Below are 9,803 nucleotides of genomic sequence, written 5' to 3' on the forward strand. Positions count from 1 at the left end.
CAGCTCATACACATATACACATTATCAGAGAATAGAAGAAAGACTCGATCAAACACAGAGGTTCAGGCAAGGCGGACAGGACACAGTCGACCAACAATTCAAAAATCAACTAACATTTTGGGGCAAGAAACAAACATTCAATTACAACAAGACTCATGAACTGATAGAAAAGAACACAAAAATACCTGAAATCTTGAAAATTAGCAAACCCTAACTCGGAATCGAATTGATTTTTCTTAGGGTTGAACGGACTTTAATCGAAGTGTTCTCAAATGAGAAACACTTCGATTAAAGTCCTTTAGACCCTAATCACTTGGCTCAAACAGACACAGATCAGTCACGAGGAACCTTAGGGCTCCTAAAAGCAGATCTGGGATTTATGTTTCCCTGGTTAGATTCGGACCAAACCAAGCATGTTTTGGTCACGAGGGAGGTCCAAGGACCGTCTGGTGTGAAACTGGGGTCAATCGGTGTAAGTTAGGTTCCGACCTCGAATCTTCAAATGAAGATTCGAGAAGGTGGGAGGGGATTCGAGCTAAGTGGCTGGTGGATTTGGGTTTAGGATGGTGAGGTGCATTTATGGTGTTAAGGTGAGGGCCACCGGCGTTCATGCTGCCGGGTTTTTGGTGAAGGGAAATGGGGGCGGCTAGGGTTCCGGGGTTTGTGGTGAGGACGATGAAAGGTAGGGGGTCTGGCTAGGGGGCGTGGGGTGAAGGAATGGGATTATATAGTAAGTGAGTGGTCGGTTCCTAGCCGTCGGATGGAGTGAGATGAAGGGTCAGGATCTTTTGGCTGGTAAGGAACGGTGTCGTTTCAACCTAAAGGGGGTTGGGTAGGTCCGGGTGGAATGGGTCGGGTTTTGTTCGTAGGTATGGGGAATGCGATCTTGGCCGTTGATCATTCTGAGATCAACGGCCCAGATTAGACCAGATCAAAACGACGTCGTTTGGACTCTCTTGAGGTCAACTGGTCTGGACCGGGGCAAGCACATGCTTTGGGCTCGATTTGGGCCTCGGATTTTAAATGGGAACAAGCCCAAACCTGATTTCAGGCCAATTTTACACTCTTTTTATTTTATTTTTCATTTTTAAAACAAAACCTAATTAAACAAAATTAAACTCCATTAATTAAACACTTAATACAATTATTCACGCGTATTAAAATGTTAAAGTAGGTAAAATTAAACAAGGCAACAATTAGGACAAAAATGCATATTTTATGATTTTCCATTTAATAACCGGATTACGGTTCAAACTACGCCTGACACACATTTTTTGTATTTTGTTTTTAATAAAAATAAAATGGGCAAAAATCATAAATAATTAACAAAATACCACGTAAAAATCCAAAAATTGTACAGCAAGACCAATTGCTATTATTTTTGTTTCTTTTGGAGTGATTGTCGCGTAAAACAAAAATCATGTGCTCACAGCTGCCCCTCTTTGTTCGGAAACACGAAGAGTTTTCGTGCAAAGATAAAGTGAGCGGATATGAGCGATTTTTGCCTATTGGACTACTCCGTGTGAAGCATGTTTTGAAAGATCTGACCGAATCTTTGCTTCAAAGATTTCCTACATATCCTGGGCTAAACAGGAATCAGGTCAATGTAGTTCGGGAAGCTTTGGTAGCTGGGACTACCATGGGACTACAATTCTTGCCGTTACTACTATTGCCGCTGTTGTTGCTGCTTACCGACTCCCTTATTACAAGCAAAGGAAAGTTGAAACTGTACTAACTACGTATGCATGTCAATCGCTAGTTACAAGATTCCTATCTATGATCCTTTGGCGACTTGATCTTGGGTCTTAGCTGATTCTGCTTGTAGACTCCGATCTGAATCTTGATGCTTGCAAGTTGTAGGTGCCTATTTATTTCTGCGACACAGAGTAAAACGGGATTAGTAGAACTCGGGACCTTGATCAAACCTTTGAACGATCCGCCCTTCGCCTTTCTGAATATCTCGGCACATTTTTTTTGTCTTTTTCTTCTTTTATTCTGAGTTGAGACTCATCTTGTGGGTCGTCTCCATCCATGTGTCTCGAGGTCAGACCTGCGGGGAAAAACAAACGAACGAAATTTTCTGCCCCAGTTCTACTAGGAAAATTTCGTGAGTTAGTTGCCGGGAAGTTTACAAAGTTGATGAAGGGATTGGACCACAAAATGCAACTTCGGGATTGGATCCCTAATATTGCCATAAGGTAAAAATGCTCAGTTCAGGGTTGGAGCCCTAATACTGACTAGCTGGGGAGAAGTTCAGTTTAGAGTTGAAACCCTAATACTGACTAACTGGAGAAAAGTTCAGTTTAGGGTTGGGGCCCTAATACTGACTGAATGGAAAAGTTCGGTTTAGGGTTTAAAACTCTATTACTGACTGACTGGAAAAAGTTCAGTTTAGGGTTTAAAACCCAAATGCTGACTAACTAGAAAAGATCAGTTCAGGGTTTAAAACCCAAATGTTGGCTAAAGGAAAAGTTCAGTTTAGGGTTTAAAACCCTAATACTGACTGGATGGAAAAAGTTCAGTTTAGGGTTTAAAACCCTAATACCGACTAAAGGGAAAAAGTTCAGTTTAGGGTTTAAAACCCTAATGCTGACTAAAGGGAAAAAGTTCAGTTTAGGGTTTAAAACCCTAATGCTGACAGAAGGGAAGAGTTCAGTTTAGGGTTTAAAACCCTAATGCTGACTAAAGGGAAGAGTTCAGTTTAGGGTTTAAAACCCTAATGCTGACTAAAGGGAAGAGTTCAGTTTAGGGTTTAAAACTCTAATGTTGTCTAAAGGAAAGAGTTCAGTTTAGGGTTTAAAACCCTAATACTGACTAAAGGAAGGAGTTCAGTTTAGGGTTTAAAACCCTAATGTTGTCTAAAGGAAAGAGTTCAGTTTAGGGTTTAAAACCCTAATACTGACTGAAGGGAAGAGTTCAGTTTAGGGTTTAAAAACCCTAATGCTGACTGAAGGGAAGAGTTCAGTTTAGGGTTTAAAATCCTAATGCTGACTAAAGGAAAGAGTTCAGTTTAGGGTTTAAAACCCTAATGCTGACTAAAGGAAAGAGTTCAGTTTAGGGTTTAAAACCCTACTGTTGTCTAAAGGAAAGAGTTCAGTTTAGGGTTTAAAACCCTAATGCTGACTACGGGGAAAAGTTCAGTTTAGGGTTTAAAACCCTAATGCTGACTAAAGGAAAGAGTTCAGTTTAGGGTTTAAAACCCTAATGCTGACTACAGGGAAAAGTTCTGTTTAGGATTTAAAACCCTAATGCTAACTAAAGGGAAACGTTCAGTTTAGGGTTTAAAACCCTAATGCTGACTAAAGGGAAAAGTTCAGTTTAGGGTTTAAAACCTTAATGCTGACTACAGGGAAAAGTTCAGTTTAGGGTTTAAAACCCTAATGTTGACTAAAGGAAAGAGTTCTGTTTTAGGGTTTAAAACCTTAATGCTGACTAAAGGAAAAAGTTCAGTTTATGGTTTAAAACCCTAATGCTGACTAAAGGAAAAAGTTCAGTTTAGGGTTTAAAACCCTAATGCTGACTAAAGGGAAGAGTTCAGTTTAGGGTTTAAAATCCTAATGCTGACTAAAGGGAAGAGTTTAGTTTAGGGTTTAAAACCCTAATGATGACTAAAGGGAAGAGTTCAGTTTAGGGTTTAAAACCCTAATGCTGACTAAAGGAATGAGTTCAGTTTAGGGTTTAAAACCCTAATGCTGTCTAAAGGAAACAGTTCAGTTTAGGGTTTAAAACCATAATGCTGACTACAGGGAAAAGTTCAGTTTAGGGTTTAAAACCCTAATGCTGACTAAAGGAAAGAGTTCAGTTTAGGGTTTAAAACCCTAATTCTGACTACAGGGAAAAGTTCAGTTTAGGGTTTAAAACCCTAATGCTGACTAAAGGGAAAAGTTCAGTTTAGGGTTTAAAACCCTAATGCTGACTACAGGGAAAAGTTCAGTTTAGGGTTTAAAACCCTAATGCTGACTAAAGGGAAAAGTTCAGTTTAGGGTTTAAAACCCTAATGCTGACTAAAGGAAAAAGTTCAATTTAGGGTTTAAAACCCTAATGCTGACTAAAGGAAAGAGTTTAGTTTAGGGTTTAAAACCCTAATGCTGACTAAAGGGAAAAGTTCAGTTTAGGGTTTAAAACCCTAATGCTGACTAAAGGGAAAAGTTCAGTTTAGGGTTTAAAACCCTAATGCTGACTAAAGGGAAAAGTTCAGTTTAGGGTTTAAAACCCTAATGCTGACTACAGGGAAAAGTTCAGTTTAGGGTTTAAAACCCTAATGCTGACTAAAGGGAAAAGTTCAGTTTAGGGTTTAAAACCCTAATGCTGACTAAAGGAAAAAGTTCAGTTTAGGGTTTAAAACCCTAATGCTGACTAAATGGAAAAAGTTCAGTTTAGGGTTTAAAACCCTAATGCTGACTAAAGGAAAGAGTTCAGTTTAGGGTTTAAAACCCTAATGCTGACTAAAGGGAAGAGTTCAGTTTAGGGTTTAAAACCCTAATGCTGACTAAAGGAAAGAGTTCAGTTTAAGGTTTAAAACCCTAATGCTGACTGAAGGGAAGAGTTCAGTTTAGGGTTTAAAACCCTAATGCTTACTAAAGGAAAAAGTTCAGTTTAGGGTTTGAAACTCTAATGCTGACTTAAGGGAAGATTTCAGTTTAGGGTTTAAAAACCCTAATGCTGACTGAAGGGAAGAGTTTAGTTTAGGGTTTAAAACCCTAATGTTGACTAAAGGAAAGAGTTATGTTTTAGGGTTTAAAACCTTAATGCTGACTAAAGGAAAAAGTTCAGTTTAGGGTTTAAAACCCTAATGCTGACTAAAGGGAAAGAGTTCAGTTTAGGGTTTAAAACCCTAATGCTGACTAAAGGGAAGAGTTCAGTTTAGGGTTTAAAACCCTAATGCTGACTAAAGGGAAGAGTTCAGTTTAGGGTTTAAAACCCTAATGCTGACTAAAGGGAAGAGTTCAGTTTAGGGTTTAAAACCCTAATGCTGACTAAAGGAAAGAGTTCAGTTTAGGGTTTAAAACCCTAATGCTGTCTAAAGGAAAGAGTTCAGTTTAGGGTTTAAAACCCTAATGCTGACTAAAGGGAAGAGTTCAGTTTAAGGTTTAAAACCCTAATGCTGACTAAAGGAAAGAGTTCAGTTTAGGGTTTAAAACCCTAATGCTGACTAAAGGGAAAAGTTCAGTTTAGTGTTTAAAACCCTAATGCTGACTAAAGGGAAAAGTTCAGTTTAGGGTTTAAAACCCTAATGCTGACTAAAGGGAAAAGTTCAGTTTAGGGTTTAAAACCCTAATGCTGACTAAAGGGAAAAGTTCAGTTTAGGGTTTAAAACCCTAATGCTGACTAAAGGAAAGAGTTCAATTTAGGGTTTAAAACCCTAATGCTGACTAAAGGAAAAAGTTCAGTTTAGGGTTTAAAACCCTAATGCTGACTAAAGGGAAAAGTTCAGTTTAGGGTTTAAAACCCTAAAGCTGACTAAAGGGAAAAGTTCAGTTTAGGGTTTAAAACCCTAATGCTGACTACAGGGAAAAGTTCAGTTTAGGGTTTAAAACCCTAATGCTGACTAAAGGAAAAAGTTCAGTTTAGGGTTTAAAACCCTAATGCTGGCTAAAGGAAAAAGTTCAGTTTAGGGTTTAAAACCCTAATGTTGGCTAAAGGGAAAGAGTTCAGTTTAGGGTTTAAAACCCTAATGCTGACTAAAGGAAAGAGTTCAGTTTAAGGTTTAAAACCCTAATGCTGACTGAAGGGAAGAGTTTAGTTTAGGGTTTAAAACCCTAATGCTTACTAAAGGGAAAAGTTCAGTTTAGGGTTTAAAACCCTAATACTAACTGGATGGAAAAAGTTCAGTTTAGGGTTTAAAACCCTAATACTGACTGAATGGGAAAAAGTTCAGTTTAGGGTTTAAAACCTTAATGCTCACTAAAGGGAAAGTTCAGTTTAGGGTTTAAAACCCTAATGCTGACTAAAGGAAAGGGTTCAGTTTTGGGTTTAAAACCCTAATGCTGACTACAGGGAAAGTTCAGTTTAGGGTTTCAAACCCTAATACTGGCTGGCTGGAAAGAGTTCAGTTTAGGGTTTAAAACCCTAATGCTGACTGAATGGAAAAAGTTCAGTTTAGGGTTTAAAACCCTAATACTGACTGAATGGGAAAAGTTCAGTTTAGGATATAAAACCCTAATGCTGACTAAAGGGAAAAAGTTTAGTTTAGGGTTCAAAACCCTAATGCTGGCTAAAGGGAAAGAGTTCAGTTTAGGGTTTAAAACCCTAATGCTGACTAAAGGGAAGAGTTTAGTTTAGGGTTTAAAATACTAATGCTGACTAAAGGAAAGAGTTCAGTTTAAGGTTTAAAACCCTAATGCTGACTGAAGGGAAGAGTTCAGTTTAGGGTTTAAAACCCTAATGCTTACTAAAGGAAAAAGTTCAGTTTAGGGTTTGAAACTCTAATGCTGACTTAAGGGAAGATTTCAGTTTAGGGTTTAAAAACCCTAATGCTGACTGAAGGGAAGAGTTTAGTTTAGGGTTTAAAACCCTAATGTTGACTAAAGGAAAGAGTTATGTTTTAGGGTTTAAAACCTTAATGCTGACTAAAGGAAAAAGTTCAGTTTAGGGTTTAAAACCCTAATGCTGACTAAAGGGAAAGAGTTCAGTTTAGGGTTTAAAACCCTAATGCTGACTAAAGGGAAGATTTCAGTTTAGGGTTTAAAATCCTAATGCTGACTAAAGGGAAGAGTTCAGTTTAGGGTTTAAAACCTTAATGCTGACTAAAGGGAAGAGTTCAGTTTAGGGTTTAAAACCCTAATGCTGACTAAAGGAAAGAGTTTAGTTTAGTGTTTAAAACCCTAATGCTGTCTAAAGGAAAGAGTTCAGTTTAGGGTTTAAAACCCTAATGCTGACTACAGGGAAAAGTTCAGTTTAGGGTTTAAAACCCTAATGCTGACTAAAGAGAAAAGTTCAGTTTAGGGTTTAAAACCCTAATGCTGACTAAAGGAAAGAGTTCAATTTAGGGTTTAAAACCCTAATGCTGACTAAAGGAAAAAGTTCAGTTTAGGGTTTAAAACCCTAATGCTGACTAAAGGGAAAAGTTCAGTTTAGGGTTTAAAACCCTAAAGCTGACTAAAGGGAAAAGTTCAGTTTAGGGTTTAAAACCCTAATGCTAACTAAAGGGAAGAGTTCAGTTTAGGGTTTAAAATACTAATGCTGACTAAAGGAAAGAGTTCAGTTTAAGGTTTAAAACCCTAATGCTGACTGAAGGGAAGAGTTCAGTTTAGGGTTTAAAACCCTAATGCTTACTAAAGGAAAAAGTTCAGTTTAGGGTTTAAAACTCTAATGCTGACTTAAGGGAAGAGTTCAGTTTATGGTTTAAAAACCCTAATGCTGACTGAAGGGAAGAGTTTAGTTTAGGGTTTAAAACCCTAATGTTGACTAAAGGAAAGAGTTATGTTTTAGGGTTTAAAACCTTAATGCTGACTAAAGGAAAAAGTTCAGTTTAGGGTTTAAAACCCTAATGCTGACTAAAGGGAAAGAGTTCAGTTTAGGGTTTAAAACCCTAATGCTGACTAAAGGGAAGATTTCAGTTTAGGGTTTAAAACCCTAATGCTGACTAAAGGGAAAAGTTCAGTTTAGGGTTTAAAACCTTAATGCTGACTAAAGGGAAGAGTTCAGTTTAGGGTTTAAAACCCTAATGCTGACTAAAGGAAAGAGTTTAGTTTAGTGTTTAAAACCCTAATGCTGTCTAAAGGAAAGAGTTCAGTTTAGGGTTTAAAACCCTAATGCTGACTACAGGGAAAAGTTCAGTTTAGGGTTTAAAACCCTAATGCTGACTAAAGGAAAGAGTTCAGTTTAGGGTTTAAAACCATAATGCTGACTACAGGGAAAAGTTCAGTTTAGTGTTTAAAACCCTAATGCTGACTAAAGGGAAAAGTTTAGTTTAGGGTTTAAAACCCTAATGCTGACTACAGGGAAAAGTTCAGTTTAGGGTTTAAAACCCTAATGCTGACTAAAGGGAAAAGTTCAGTTTAGGGTTTAAAACCCTAATGCTGACTAAAGGAAAGAGTTCAATTTAGGGTTTAAAACCCTAATGCTGACTAAAGGAAAAAGTTCAGTTTAGGGTTTAAAACCCTAATGCTGACTAAAGGGAAAAGTTCAGTTTAGGGTTTAAAACCCTAAAGCTGACTAAAGGGAAAAGTTCAGTTTAGGGTTTAAAACCCTAATGCTGACTACAGGGAAAAGTTCAGTTTAGGGTTTAAAACCCTAATGCTGACTAAAGGAAAAAGTTCAGTTTAGGGTTTAAAACCCTAATGCTGGCTAAAGGAAAAAGTTCAGTTTAGGGTTTAAAACCCTAATGTTGGCTAAAGGGAAAGAGTTCAGTTTAGGGTTTAAAACCCTAATGCTGACTAAAGGAAAGAGTTCAGTTTAAGGTTTAAAACCCTAATGCTGACTGAAGGGAAGAGTTTAGTTTAGGGTTTAAAACCCTAATGCTTACTAAAGGGAAAAGTTCAGTTTAGGGTTTAAAACCCTAATACTAACTGGATGGAAAAAGTTCAGTTTAGGGTTTAAAACCCTAATACTGACTGAATGGGAAAAAGTTCAGTTTAGGGTTTAAAACCTTAATGCTCACTAAAGGGAAAGTTCAGTTTAGGGTTTAAAACCCTAATGCTGACTAAAGGAAAGGGTTCAGTTTTGGGTTTAAAACCCTAATGCTGACTAAAGGAAAGAGTTCAGTTTAGGGTTTAAAACCCTAATGCTGACTGGCTGGAAAGAGTTCAGTTTAGGGTTTAAAACCCTAATGCTGACTGAATGGAAAAGTTCAGTTTAGGGTTTAAAACCCTAATACTGACTGAATGGGAAAATGTTCAGTTTAGGGTTTAAAACCCTAATGCTGACTGAATGGAAAAAGTTTAGTTTAGGGTTTAAAACCCTAATACTGACTGAATGGGAAAAAGTTCAGTTTAGGGTTTAAAACCCTAATGCTGACTAAAGGGAAAGTTCAGTTTAGGGTTTAAAACCCTAATACTGACTGGTTGGAAAGAGTTCAGTTTAGGGTTTAAAACCCTAATGCTGACTGAATGGAAAAAGTTCAGTTTTGGGTTTAAAACCCTAATGCTGACTAAAGGAAAAAGTTCAGTTTAGGGTTTAAAACCCTAATGCTGACTGGCTGGAAAAAGTTCAGTTTAGGGTTCAAAACCCTAATACTGAATGAATGGGAAAAAGTTCAGTTTAGGGTTTAAAACCCTAATGCTGGCTAAAGGAAAAAGTTCAGTTTTGGGTTTAAAACCCTAATGCTGACTAAAGGAAAAAGTTCAGTTTAGGGTTTAAAACCCTAATGCTGACTGAATGGAAAAAGTTCAGTTTAGGGTTTAAAACCCTAATGCTGACTAAAGGAAAGAGTTCAGTTTAGGGTTTAAAACCCTAATGCTGACTAAAGGGAAGAGTTCAGTTTAGGGTTTAAAATCCTAATGCTGACTAAAGGGAAGAGTTCATTTTAGGGTTTAAAACCCTAATGCTGACTAAAGGGAAAGTTCAGTTTAGGGTTTAAAACCCTAATGCTGACTAAAGAAAAGGGTTCAGTTTAAGATTTAAAGCCCTAATGCTGACTAAAGGGAAAGTTCAGTTTAGGGTTTAAAACCCTAATACTGACTGGCTGGAAATAGTTCAGTTTAGGGTTTAAAACCCTAATGCTGACTGAATGGAAAAAGTTCAGTTTAGGGTTTAAAACCCTAATACTGACTGAATGGGAAAAAGTTCAGTTTAGGGTTTAAAACCCTAATACTGACTGGCTGGAAAGAGTTCAGTTTAAGTTTTAAAACCCTAATGCTGAC

Source organism: Nicotiana tabacum, chromosome 3 (genome assembly GCF_000715075.1).
Source record: "Nicotiana tabacum cultivar K326 chromosome 3, ASM71507v2, whole genome shotgun sequence".
In the NCBI taxonomy this organism is placed as follows: Eukaryota; Viridiplantae; Streptophyta; class Magnoliopsida; order Solanales; family Solanaceae; genus Nicotiana; species Nicotiana tabacum.